This window comes from Haemaphysalis longicornis, unplaced genomic scaffold, assembly GCF_048455015.1.
Source record: "Haemaphysalis longicornis isolate Haplotype H1 unplaced genomic scaffold, Haemaphysalis longicornis Haplotype H1 scaffold_1, whole genome shotgun sequence".
Classification (NCBI taxonomy): domain Eukaryota; kingdom Metazoa; phylum Arthropoda; class Arachnida; order Ixodida; family Ixodidae; genus Haemaphysalis; species Haemaphysalis longicornis.
The window spans coordinates 307,454,366-307,467,200 of record NW_027526203.1 but is presented as its reverse complement, the minus strand read 5'-3'; the positions used below and the strand labels follow the sequence as shown (position 1 = coordinate 307,467,200).

At 48.1% G+C, this 12,835-nt stretch overlaps 1 protein-coding gene across 2 annotated transcripts in view; it reads left to right on the top strand.

Annotated features, from left to right (window-relative positions):
* LOC144149810 (uncharacterized) overlaps positions 1-12,835 on the top strand; it is a 218,989-nt gene that overhangs the window by 166,542 nt on the left and 39,612 nt on the right. The gene's annotated exons all lie outside the window — the stretch shown is intronic.

Here is a 12,835-nt window from a genome sequence, read left to right as displayed (position 1 = left end):
CTGCTTTCGCACGAGCTTAGGCACCACACAGCGCTCCAAAGAAGCAAAGTCACTTACCCCCGAATTAACAAGTGTAACTTAAAGGAGCCATGAAGAGAAAATGCAAGTTGGTTTTATTCGAAAGATTTCGTGTTTTATAGTGCCCCCAGCGCTTGTCCGGATACAAACGGTGCTTTATTCACTGAGAAATTACACAATTTAGGTTAAAATTTTGATTTTCCCGCTCAATCGTGCGTTTTCGTGGTCCCAAATGACATCACAGGAACCGACCGCTCTGCAGCCTAGAATACCTTCATTCACGCATCCGCCGTACAGGGTAGAGACACGTATACGCTGGCGCCGCCATTTTCGGTTGCTCGATCGCCGCCGAAGCAAGTCATTGTGTCGAAACCGCGCTAAAATTATCGCCGCAACGCGGTTTACTGAAGAAGTTTGAATCATATTGTCTGTTTCGCGTTGCTAGGTCTCGTGGGAAACGAAAAGAATAACGCGTTGAGTCCGTTGGCCCAATTGCGGCGGCACGGGACCGTTCAAAGGTTGTCTCCACCCTGTACAGCGGTGTTGGTTTGTTCCCGCGTTTCTTTACGTTCCGTAACCTAGATGGCGCCACCATACCGTGGCAAGCGTTTGGTTTGTTTTTGCCCGCATTTAAACCTGGCTTGTTTTTGTTCTGGGAGAAAATATTCGTTCCCTGAAACAGTGCTCGCTCGACAAATGGGGTCACGTAAGACACCGTTGCTTGCGTCAATCGGCCAGTGTCGTCTGAGACAACCCCAAGCCCCGTAGTGCTGTGCAGCTAAACCAAAGCATGCTGTGCGCAGTACGAACAGCAGAACGCATCAGTACTTCTATGTTTACATGTGCTTTCGTAACTTCCACTGTTTGTCCCATCATTCTTATTGCTTTGTAAAGAATGTGCCCTAAATTTAAGCGCAAATCGCTCGTTCGTCTAGTTTGTAAGCTCTACCTAATTTCCGTCTGCTTCTGCCAGCCTCCAGATTTTTTAGTAAAAGTGCAGAGAACCATGTCTGATCAGCCTGACGACTTCGTTACATCAACATTACCCGACCCCACGTTTGGTTACAGAGAGGTCGCAAACACATAGGCTTCAATGGGGGTGGCAATGGGGATATATGGCGTTCGAGGTTGCGCTAAAGCGCACTGCAGGAAAGCTAACTTTACACAGCGGCTTTCACAAAAGGATGACGATGACACACGCAACGCCAAGGAGGGCGCGCGGAGGGTAGTTTGTAATTTTTTCGTGTGGATATCGGAATTTGGAAAGGCCTGAAAGGAAGGTGAAGAGACAGAGGGTTACCCTCTAGGAGGCTGCTCCTAAAAAAGTAGTAAGCGCTGGAGTCATGACTTAGGGGTTAAAGAAGTCAGGGATCTCCCATGGGCTTGAAATGTTCGACGAGTGTTCGCCTGAAGTCGTTCCAGTGATCGGCAGAAACTTTAACATGTACGTACGTATGTATGTATGTATGTATGTATGTATGTATGTATGTATGTATGTATGTATGTATGTATGTATGTATGTATGTATGTATGTATGTATGTATGTATGTATGTATGTATGTATGTATGTAGCGAATCAGAATAGGAAATGAGGGGCTCGTTAAAATAAGACAGAAATAAGAGTTGGCAGGCAGTTGGCCCCGTGTAGTCCGAGTGGCGCTGGCTACCACCCCCAAGCACAGGAAACAAAAATACCCTAACATAAATACCCCAGAAAGCGGAGGGGAAAATCGCCCCGCCGGTAGCGTAGTGGTCATCGCACCAGACCGGTATTCTGGAGGTCGTGGGTTCGGATCCCACCTGGCGGGCACTTTGCCTCCTTTCTTTCTTTCTTTCTTTCTTTCAAACTCTTTATCTGTTTCAATGACCTCCCACATCCTCCCCTTTGCTTTCCGAGGTTTTCTTGACTGCCAACTTATTTCTGTATGCATGTATGCATGTATGTATGTATGTATGTATGTATGTATGTATGTATGGATGGATGTATGTATGTATGTATGTATGTATGTATGTATGTATGTATGTATGTATGTATGTATGTATGCATGTATGTATGCATGCATGTATGTATGCATGTATGTATGTATGTATGCATGCGTGTATGTATGTATGTATGCATGTATGTACGTAGGGGCTGTTACATCGATAAATGAGCATCGTTAAATTTTTTCATGAGCGAAACGCGTCTTTGTTCGAGCTCAAACTTTACACAAAAGTCAAATTTCGTGGTCTATATTTTTCAACACCAAGAATGGCGACGTCAGTTACCGGCTTATCTAGAAAACAAAAGAAAACAATTTTCGACTTCGGAGAGCGGCGGCCATCTTGTACGTTTATGACCAACTTGTATGCGCGAATATGTTTCCATGCTGCGTTGTTATACAAAACTGTGGAGGGGTATTCGCTTTTGGTCCAATTTACGCTATTTATTTATTTATTTATTTATTTATTTATTTATTTATTTATTTATTTATTTATTTATTTATTTATTATACCGTCATGCCAGAAAGGCATTACAGAAGGGAGTGGGTAAGACACAAATAGCAAGAACGACAGTAATGAGTGAAATTAGAGGCAATATAAAGTACAACCCTTTCCTAATTTTACAATGTTAGCTGTGAACTCTAAGGGAAAAATACAAATAAACGTTACTATGCAGTAATAAGACACAGGTAAGTTGCAAAACATTCCCAGTATACAATGTTAGCTAAGGCGTTTTTCAACAATACCGGATTTTCTTACAGGCAGTGGAGTCGGGAAGGCGGTTCCAATTTGAGGCCATCCGTGGAAAAAAATGACCAACAGAAGGCGCTAGACCGTGCATGGGGTATCGTGACTTTATTTATGTGGTCTAAGCGAGAAGAAATGTAATGAGGCGCTAGGATGAATTCGCTACGTAGTTCGGGGGGATAGAATATTTTACGAAAAAAATGCACGAAGCTCATACTAACGCATAAGACCTGAATGTAGCGAAGCTGTATACGCAACATTCACGACCGTCACGAATGTTTTTAAGTGCACGATTGGAGCCGATTTGCCTTTTGTTCGCGCCCGCAACGAACTTTACTCCATCACTGTTGCTATAAGTGTGAGCTTCTTTAATTTCTTTGGAGGTGATAATCATTCGACATCACTTTTGGGGGGGGGGGGGGGGGGGGAGGGGCATCTACTATGACGCGTCTTTCTCGCTCTGAGCAAGTGCTACCACGATTACAGCGAACACAAGGAAAAGGAAGGAAGGAAATAATTTTTATTGAACGTGGGGCTAGGCGGGAGTGGCTCGTTAGTTCAGGGGTTCATGTTCCGTCTTCGCCAGCAGGGCCCTTTCCGCCAGAAAAGCCTCGTCAGGAAGGGGCGAGCTACTTAGCATGATCTCCCAGTGCTCGGGGGTAGGGGAAGGGGGTTGGTAGATCTGGGCGGTCCTTGCACTCCCAGATGATGTGAGCGAGTGTGCCTGGTTGTCCACAGAATAGTGGATCGTACTGGGTGGGAAATACATAGTAGATTCATTCGAGTGGGGTGTGGAAAAGTATTCGTTTGAATAAACCGAAGAGTGGTTTCCGGCTATTTTGTCTGCTGTGGACGCGAAACCAGTAGAGTCTTCCTGCTTATCTTGTAGGTCTGAAGGGTGGTGGGATCCGGTTCTTCCTCCTAGGCCCTGTCGGCGAGCGTTCAGGCCGTGAAATGGGCAAACTCGTTGCCTTTCATGGAGGATTGGGCCGGGGTCCATACAATCTCGATCTTACGGTTCGGGGGTTTTCTTTGCAGGATCGGAACTCCTGCCGGGGCCACTAGACCCGACGTGAAACTTCGATAAGACCCCTGAGAGTCTGTAACCGCAGTGGAGGGATCTGCGTTAGCGCTAGACCTATTGCCAGCTCCCTACCCCTCGCGTTGTGGTGCGTGGGGTTGTAACGCTATGTGCTCGCTTTCGCAAGTCCCGACCGCCACCATGGCTCTCTTGATGTTGTGGTTGGCTGCATCAGTGCACGCGCCTGCGTGTTGTGGCAAGGCAACATGGGAATCCTCTTGCTCCCGCCTGGGTCTCTGAAATACAGCACTATCTGCCTTCCCAGTATCAGCCATCAGCCTCTTCTCCTCAGCCTCCATGGCTCTTTCCTCCAATGAAAATTGTCACCACAATGCCTGCATTAAGCGGAAGGTGGATATACCAGCCTCAGCTCTAAAGTTCTTTGCCTTGGAGCACATTAACAACAAATACAGAGGCCACTCTCACGTGTACACAGATGGCTCAGTGACGGCTACATCGTCGGCGATAGGGATCCCGATTCCTTCGTCGCTGACTACCATCTGCGCCCTACTTAGCCACAAGTCCTCTACGACAGCTAATGAGCTGGCTGGATTGCGCGCTTCTTTTGAGTATATTCTTTAGCAGCCGACCAATCAATGGGCTGTTTTTACAGACTCCCGATCCGCACTAGCGAGCTTAAAATCGCTTCCAAAAGAACAGCTCGCCTGGGAAATCAATCCTTTGCACTTACAAGCTATACGAAGGGGACACAGCGTAGATCTGCAGTGGCTGCCTGCCCACTTCGGAGTTGTCGGCAACGACGCAGCTGACAAAGCCGCCTCATCTGCCCACAGTCTCTGCACACAAGCTCTGCCGATCCCATTCACGAGAAAGGATGCGGCAATACTACCCTCATCAACCGCATGGAAAGCGTAGATGTCTATCTGGACTGCAAGGCAGCAATACGTGCCTCTTCACGCGATTGATCTTAAGTGCACCTTCAGAATGCCACCTGGGTTCAGCAAGCGCGAGGAAGCTATTCTGCGTATGCTGCGCTTGAATGTGGCCTACACGGGACATTACCTCTACAAAATCCAGCAGGCACCTCCCCCTTTTTGTTCCACATGTCGCTCACGAGAAGACATTCGCCATGTTATATGCGTGTGCTGCACCGTACACAGGCATAAACTAATATTATATTTCCGCAGGCAGCTTGGTGCGGGACTTGAACTGAGGGCTGCTTTGGGACCTTGGTCGGGTTTCAGTCAGGCTGCACGTTCAATCAAAGCTCTCTTGGAGTTTATTCGGAGCACAGAACTGGACAGAGTTTTGGGATTGAAAATTTTGGGCGCATCAAATGACATCTTTTCAATTGTATAGTTTTTTAGTTTTTATTTTCTTTCTTTCGTTTGTTTTTTGCTTTCTTACTCTTTTTCTCTTTCTCTTTGCTTTCTTTCTATCATCTAGCGTAGCAAGACAGCGCAATGGCTCGGCTGACCTCGCTGCTCTTCATTAAAGTCTCTCTCTCTCTCTCTTTCTCGACCGTAGTTTTGCCGCCGTACAATTTTTTTCAGCGCCTCTGCTCTCGCCACCCGTCTGTCGCTATGGTGCTCAGGATGCATATTTAGTGGCGCAGGGCGTGTCAGTATCAGCTTCCGCCATTGTTTAGGGAGTTCCTCAGATGGGCTTTCATCCTGTGAAGCCCATTGAAATTTCTGGAGGAGCTTCCGGCCGGCCTGGGTCAGCCCTAATCTTGCTCGTTGGTTCGACAGGTTTCCCTCCACGAGCTCGTATAAGGTATTGTGTAGTCCCATCTTGAGTAATTTATCGTTTGCGGTACTCATCGGTAACCCCAACGCTTGCGGGAGTGCCTTTCTGATTACCATGTCTATTTGGTTTCGCTCCTTGTTATTTAGCGCCACATATAGGGCTGCATACGTAATACGTGACAAGACAAATGTTTGCACCAACCTCAAAGTATCACGTTCTTTCCTGCCATGCCTGTTTGTTACCCGGCGGATCATGTGTGTGACCTGATCCGTGGTCCTTTTTAGGTTCTGAAGCAGGCGGTCGTTTTTAGCGTCGACTTGTATTGTAAGATCTAGAATACGGAGCCACTTGGTGGGCTTGATGATGTGGCCTTCCAAGGACATTTGGATGTCGTCATTATCTCGCTTTATGGGCCCTCTTCGGACTACAAGGAGCTCCGACTTTTGCGGTGCACAGGACAGGCCGCATTCCCTGGCGTATTGGTTCACGGTTTCAGCGGCGAGTTGAAGCGTCCCCTGCAGGCCACCGAGAGAGTCTGTGTTTGTCCATAAGGTGACGTCATCTGCATATAGGGCAGGGCGCAGATTGGGTATTTTCTCTAGTTGTTCCGGAAGGCCCAGTAGAGCGATGTTAAAGAGTAGGGGAGAAAGGACTGAGCCTTGGAGAGTCCCTCGGTCTCCTAGTTTGATACCATTAGAGTTGACGTTTCCTATGTTATGTATGGCTTGGCGATTGGAAAGAAATTGTACGATGTAGTGTATTCCTCATCCAGTTTTGCTCAAGTTGTGGAGGATCGCTTCATGTGTCACGTTGTCAAACGCTCCCTTCAGGTCAAGTGCAAGGATGGCCCGGGGGAGTATCGTGTTGCCGGGACGAGGATCTCCTCCGTGATTTGGATGAGTACATATTGCGTTCCTAGCGTGGTTTCTAGGCGCTTCCTGAAGCCGAACATGGAATCTGGCATCTGGAGGGTGTCGTCAAGGTGCCGCTGTAACCTCGTAAGGATTACCCGTTCCATAACTTTGCCAATACAAGAAGTAAGAGAGATTGGTCGTAGGTTTTCAATGCGTGGCGATTTTCCCGGCTTCAGTATATGACGCGTACTTCGGCCGTTTTCCACGCTGTTGGAAGTTTTCCTGTCCGCCAAAAATAGTTAAAGTGATCAGTCATAGTTTGTAAGGCTCTGTCGTCCAGGTTGTCAAGGATCTTGTTTGTTACTCGATCGGGACCGGGTGCGCTGGTTTTTTTGCTCGCGGCTATCGCTGCCCGCACCTCGTAGACCTGAATATCGCTAAGGCGGGGTTGGGCGCTCCCGCGTAAAAGGAAAGTTGGCACCCTTGCTCTGTCCAAGTATTTCATCACAAGATCCTTAAAAAGGTCTTCTTGTGTACCTTGGTACGAGTTGAAAGTACGCGTCAGGTTCCTGTTCGTCTTTCACTTGCCTTTTGAAGGATTAATTCGGTATCTTAGAAGACGCCACATCTTGCGCGTCGAGAGGGGGTTCTGTAAGCCGTCACATAGCTTTAACCAATTATCTTTGCACAGCCGCGCGGCGTACTCGGATGCGTGCTTGTTTATTAGGGCGATTTTCTTTTTAAGTCTTTGTTATGCTATGATGGGGTTTTTTCCACCGTCTGGTGAGGCTGTGGCCTGCTTCCCATATGTGCAACAACGTTGTGTCGACGTGAGGTGTTATGTAAGTTGTTGTAATCATTCGGGTACGAGTTTCTACGTCCTCAAGAACATCCTGCAGCCATTCCTCACAGGTTAGGTCAGGAGGACAGTCTTTGGTTGATCGCCCTTTGCGGAATTCGTCCCAATCGGTGATGCGGGCAGCTCCAACTTAGGCTTTGTAGTTCGCCCGCCTGATGAGGGTTTGGATGATGTTGGGGTCCGATCCGAGGTTCCTGCCGGGGTTAGCCAATGTGATATCTACTGTTCCCGACAGAAGAGAGAGATCAGGGTTCGTGTAACGTGTTGCGCTAGTGCCAATACGAGTCGCGGTTTGAGGCCATTAGGTAGCGCCAGGTGGTGCTGTTCAATGGCGTTGGCGATGGCCTTGCCCTTTTTACTGCGGAGCAGTATATGTCTCACCCACCCAGTTTCCATTCCGGTGAAGGTGATTTACTCTTTCAGAACACCTCTTTCAGAACGGCTATCACAACGGTTATTCTCCTCGCCACCACCGATGCCTGTTTCACAGGTTGCGCAGTCGGCTGACAGCGGCCGTAGCGCCGTTATCAGATGATTGCGGATTATCAACAGCAGCGCGAATGGGTGTAAAAACGTCCGAAAGTCGCCGCCACCGCCGCCATCAAGAATTAATGTAGCCGCGGCTATTGCCGCCTCAAATTCCACCTCGCCAACGACCTGCGGATCTTTGCGGGTTGAAAGGAACTTGCCCCGTTGGGACGCCTGCGTGAGCACACAATTCTTCTGTAGCTTGAAAGCCATTCCGAGTGACATTGTCGCGTCGGTGACCCTCGTTGATCAGCTGGTAATAGTTCTTCTGGCGGAAGAATAATATATCTTAGCGCGGCCGTATAGTCTTTCTCTCTCCCTTCGCCGGTGTATTTCACGCCTAATTATGCGCCCGCCTCCGGTGACCGGTTTAGGCCTCCACGGGTTGGGAGTGGAAGGAGGGGGCATGCGCGCACAGCAGGGCTTAATGCCGCTAACGATGACATACCCGTTGTGGGGATGCGAGATTTAAATGTGGGAGTCTCATGGCTCAATATGCCCTATCAGCTGCCATCCGCAATCGAAAGGTTTGGGTCTGGGTTAGTGTGTTGCACAGACAATAAGATTCCCATGACTGGGCAGAGAAAGGGACACCCACCTGTGCGTCCGCTGGAATAGAGGTCGAGGCCTTCAAGTTGTTAACCCTCTATGGGACGAACCCGTGCCGTTCGCTTGGAGGAAGAAGAGCTGGAACTCAAGAAGTGTCAGCCCCAACAGAAGCGTATCGGCGCGAAAACAACGGAAAGCCTTTTGCCGCCGCCGTTGCCGCCACAAAGTACAGCTGATCGAGTAGCTGCGAATCCCTCCCGCATGAACACCAACTGGCCCGCTTAGAACGCTGACGTGGGACAATACAATATACTTTGTTCAGATTAAGGGGCTTTCAGAGCGACATGTTCGACAGTGTCTTTCACTTCTAAGCACCCGCTCATGACCAGTTTTCTGTTTATGCGTGTATGGGTTGGGAGTGGAGAGAAGGGGGAAGGGGTGGGCACGCACAGCTAAAGGTTTCATACCCTTCCTGATGACATGTCCGTTTGTGTTGGCAGGAGGTTTAAACATGGCCGTCAAACAGTTCAATTCGGCCAGTCCGGTATCCTCAGTGTTAGAGTGGATTGGGTTGGCGTGTTGCACAAAGAGTAAGATCATATTGCCTATGATGCGAGAGGAAAAGAGGCTGCTCTACGTGTGTCCGCTAGGATAAAGGTCGGGTAATTCCTAATTTAATTCTGGTATTTGGCTAGGAAATATGCTCAGTCAGAAATTACAAACAAACGCGTTTTGGTTCGTGCACTCCGTGGAGGGCGTGCAGCTTCGTAGGGGATCCGTTTTCGTAGAATGGAAGGCCACTAATTTTTTTGTGTGTGTTTTGTCCGTAGACCCAGAGTTTGTGTGGCACGTTGAAGTCTCCAACGATGAGTGTTCGGGAGCCTTTTGCGATCGTGAGGGCTTCTTGGATGGCTCCGCGACGCCCGTATTCTTTCTGGATGGTCTGCAGTATTTGTTTAGTACAAGTAATTTCGTCGTATTTCTGGTTGTTAGCGGGATTGTTTGGATTAGGGTATGTTCACATTCATTTTGCGGAGTAAGGTGTTGAACGGCTGCAATGCTCCCTTTGACCACGATTGCAGTTGACTTGCCTGACGGGTCCGTATAGGTGATGAATCCGGGGAGTCTAGCTGGACCATTGGTTTCTTGTAAAGCTATGATGTCTGGTTGTGGGTCGAGAGTTTCTGGGTATTGCTGCAAAACTCCCGTTTTGTCCTTGATACCGCTTCAATTACACTGGATCACCGCGGTGGCATCCTGGTGGATACTTCAATGGGTCGTCGTAACAAGCTGCGGAGTCTTTGCTATCTCCCGACGTCACACGAGTATGGAGTGGGCCGTTTGCTGCGCCCGTTGGCAACCTCCAGCTTCTCTACGATTGCAAAGTTACGGTACACTTTATCTGATAGTACTTGCATTTCTTCCTCACATTCCACATTTCCTTGCGCAACGTCAGCGCTTGCTGAAAAGTATGCATGTCTTCTCGGATTGCTCTATATTGCCCATTCAATTTATATGTTAGCATCGTTATCATGCTGTTTATGCAGGGTTGTTCGTTTGCGGGTAAAACCCGATATTACCCGAATTTCGCACTCCAAACTTGTTTCAGGAGAATCAGGTCAAACCCAATTTCTCCCGGAATGAACCATTTCAAACTAGCGATCTGCACAATCGCGCGGTGACGGTTCGCCATTTTTAACTGCAGTAGAACCTCGATAAACGGAAATCGCTTAAACGGAATTACCGCTTAAACGGAACAGTTGCCGGTAAGTTGGTTGGTTTTGTATGCAGATAACGTAAAAAAAAAAACTCCCGGTAATCGGAACGAAAATTTCCGCGTCACCGTGTAAACGGAACCAGAATTGGAACTTCTTACCCATTGGCATGAGAATCAGCTTTTTACGGTTCCGGCTGTTTTTGTTTTTGTTTTTTCTTCCTCCGTGTTTCTTTTTTAGCCTCGTTGGCCTCGTAAACCTCGTCTCGTTAGTGGTCAGCCGTGTTAGCGCAATGAATGCAACATCGCAGTTCTTGTTCCAGTCGTTCGGTCTCGATTCAAGACGCCGAGGTTACAGGGCTCAGCTCCTGCCGCCTAGTTCATGCCATCGTGGTGCTGCTATTCGCGCTTCATTACCGCGTTGCCGTCTTCTAAATTCGGTGGCTCGTAAGCACTGGGTGAAGTTGAAGCCTCTAGCCTCCGTAAAGATGCAGCTGCAAGGACTCAAACAAAAATAATTGATGCATTTTGTAGTGCACAGCGACTCATTGTTGCCAAATCAACTTTGTGAATGCTGTGCCTAAGCCTCTTGTAGTTTTATTGCTTTCTGAAAAACTATCAGCTACATTCACCTTCTAGTGCTTAGAGTTCCATGAAACGCCATTAAGAGTGCGTACGCACATAAATTTGCACATTTGCACATCTTTCTCAGTAAACGGAACTCCTGTTAAACGGAGCTAAATTTTTCGGTCCCTTGAAGTTCCGTTTATCGAGAGTCTACTGTAGTACTTGCTGGAAGCAAGTCCCGCAAACACGGCTTTCGAACACATTAAATATTGGCATGACTCTACCGCTCGCTACTGCAGGCTGGCAAATGTGGCACTGACATTGTCGTGCCTAGCTCATGGAAGCTGTGATGTCAAGGGAACTTTCTCCTGGCTGCGATACGTTCAACGATAGGACATATCTCGAATGATTTAAACAAGGATGTGTAAAAAGTCGATTACCAGGTTTTAGTGAATGAAATGTTCCCTTTCTTGGAGGTTATCAATGCTCTTTACGGTCACCATTACTGATTCATTTCAGACACACGCCAAATTTCAGAGAGTATTTGCTAGAAAGCCCTGATTTCCACCCGATAATCAGCTTGAAACAAACACCAGTTTTTACGCTATAAAATTAAGAAGCTCGTGATACCTTCTAATTATATAAGCAGAGGGTATTAATTAGTACTTCTCTAAATTCAACCCGAAAAAACCCGAATTTCGGAAAAAGTTTCCAAAAAACCCGATTTCTCCCCGATTACCCGTTTGAAAATACCACCCGATTTTTACCCCCCCGATTTTAAAAATGTATAAAACCCGAAAACGAACAACCCTATGTTTATGGCTGTCTGAAACTATGGCGGTTGGGTTTGCTGGGAAGTTTCTTGCGTTGGGACGGAATTTTGGGTAAGCAGGTTTGTGAGCGCACTCTGTGGCTCCCGGAGTCGGTTGAGGTTAATGGAGGTGGGGCTGTGTCCATGGTTGCTATCTGTCCTTGATCTAGACGGGAAGGCTTCTTTGGTTTGTCAGGAACGCTCCCGCCTGCATTTTAACACGAAAGTGTTTAATCCGGGATACACGAAGATTTAACATACGCCATATCCGTCGCAGAAGTGCCGCCACTACAACGAAGCAAGCGGCCTGTAAAGGGTGCACCCCTACATACAGCGTCTTCTTGTGGGGAAGCAACCGGTAAACGCTATACTTAAGGTTGTTCGGTTTCGGGTTTTATATTTTATCGCGAAAGTTTTACGTCGGAATACACCAAAATTTCACTTACGTCATATCCGTCACGGAAATGACGCCAGTACATCTTTGCCGAAGCGACCTGCCAGCAAGACGTCGCTCGCCAAGCACACGCACTAGGCAGTCGCCATCCCGCAAATCATGCTCAGCTGCAGATTTCGCTGCACATTTCACTTTCATGTTTTACCGATTCCTGACAGAGGAATCAACCACAGTTTTTTTCAGGGGCTTCTAATCTTGGCTGAAGTGTGGCGATTGTGGATCGCTGTTGTTCGACTTGTGATTTTAGCAGTGTACATTCGTGGCATGGAGGGTAATTTTGATTTTCCGGGAGGTGTATAGGGGGTATGCGATCGCCGTGCCGTGTTTTGCGTGGCGTCAAAACGGACTGTGAGATTGGCTTGGCGCCAGGTCAAATTGACGGAGCTTAGTCGGGCTAGAGAAATTTTCGCCAGGTATAGGTTTGCAATTTTCAGGCCACCCTGGGGGCGTAAATCTAGCATATAATCATCCTTGGGAAGGGGACTAGGTTTGCGAGCAGATTTGCGTACAGGCTGGGGCGTTGGAGTTTGGGGCCTACCTCGTCTTTATGCCTACCTCGTTCACGGTTTTTCCCTGCCGCCGCCGCTGGGCTTTTTTGACGACGTTGATTCACGCCGCGGTGGTTCAGTGGCTAAGGCGTTGCGCTACTGAGCCCGAGGGTGCGGGTTCGATTCCCGGCCGCGGCGGTAGCTTTTCTGATGGAGGCGAAAAGAAAAACGCCCGTGTGTACGAGATTTTGGCGCACGTTAAGATCCCCAGGTGGTCAAAATTAATCCGGAGCCCTCCACTACGGCGCGCCTCATCGCCTGCGTTGCGTCGGCGCGTTAAACCCTACAATTAATCGGTTTCACAATTTGCTTCGAGAGGTCCCACACATGAAAAGTGTAAATACTTGACAAGTGTTACTCCCAGGAGTGATTCAGTGGTTCAGCCACTGGAGAGGATGTATGTTCGATTGCC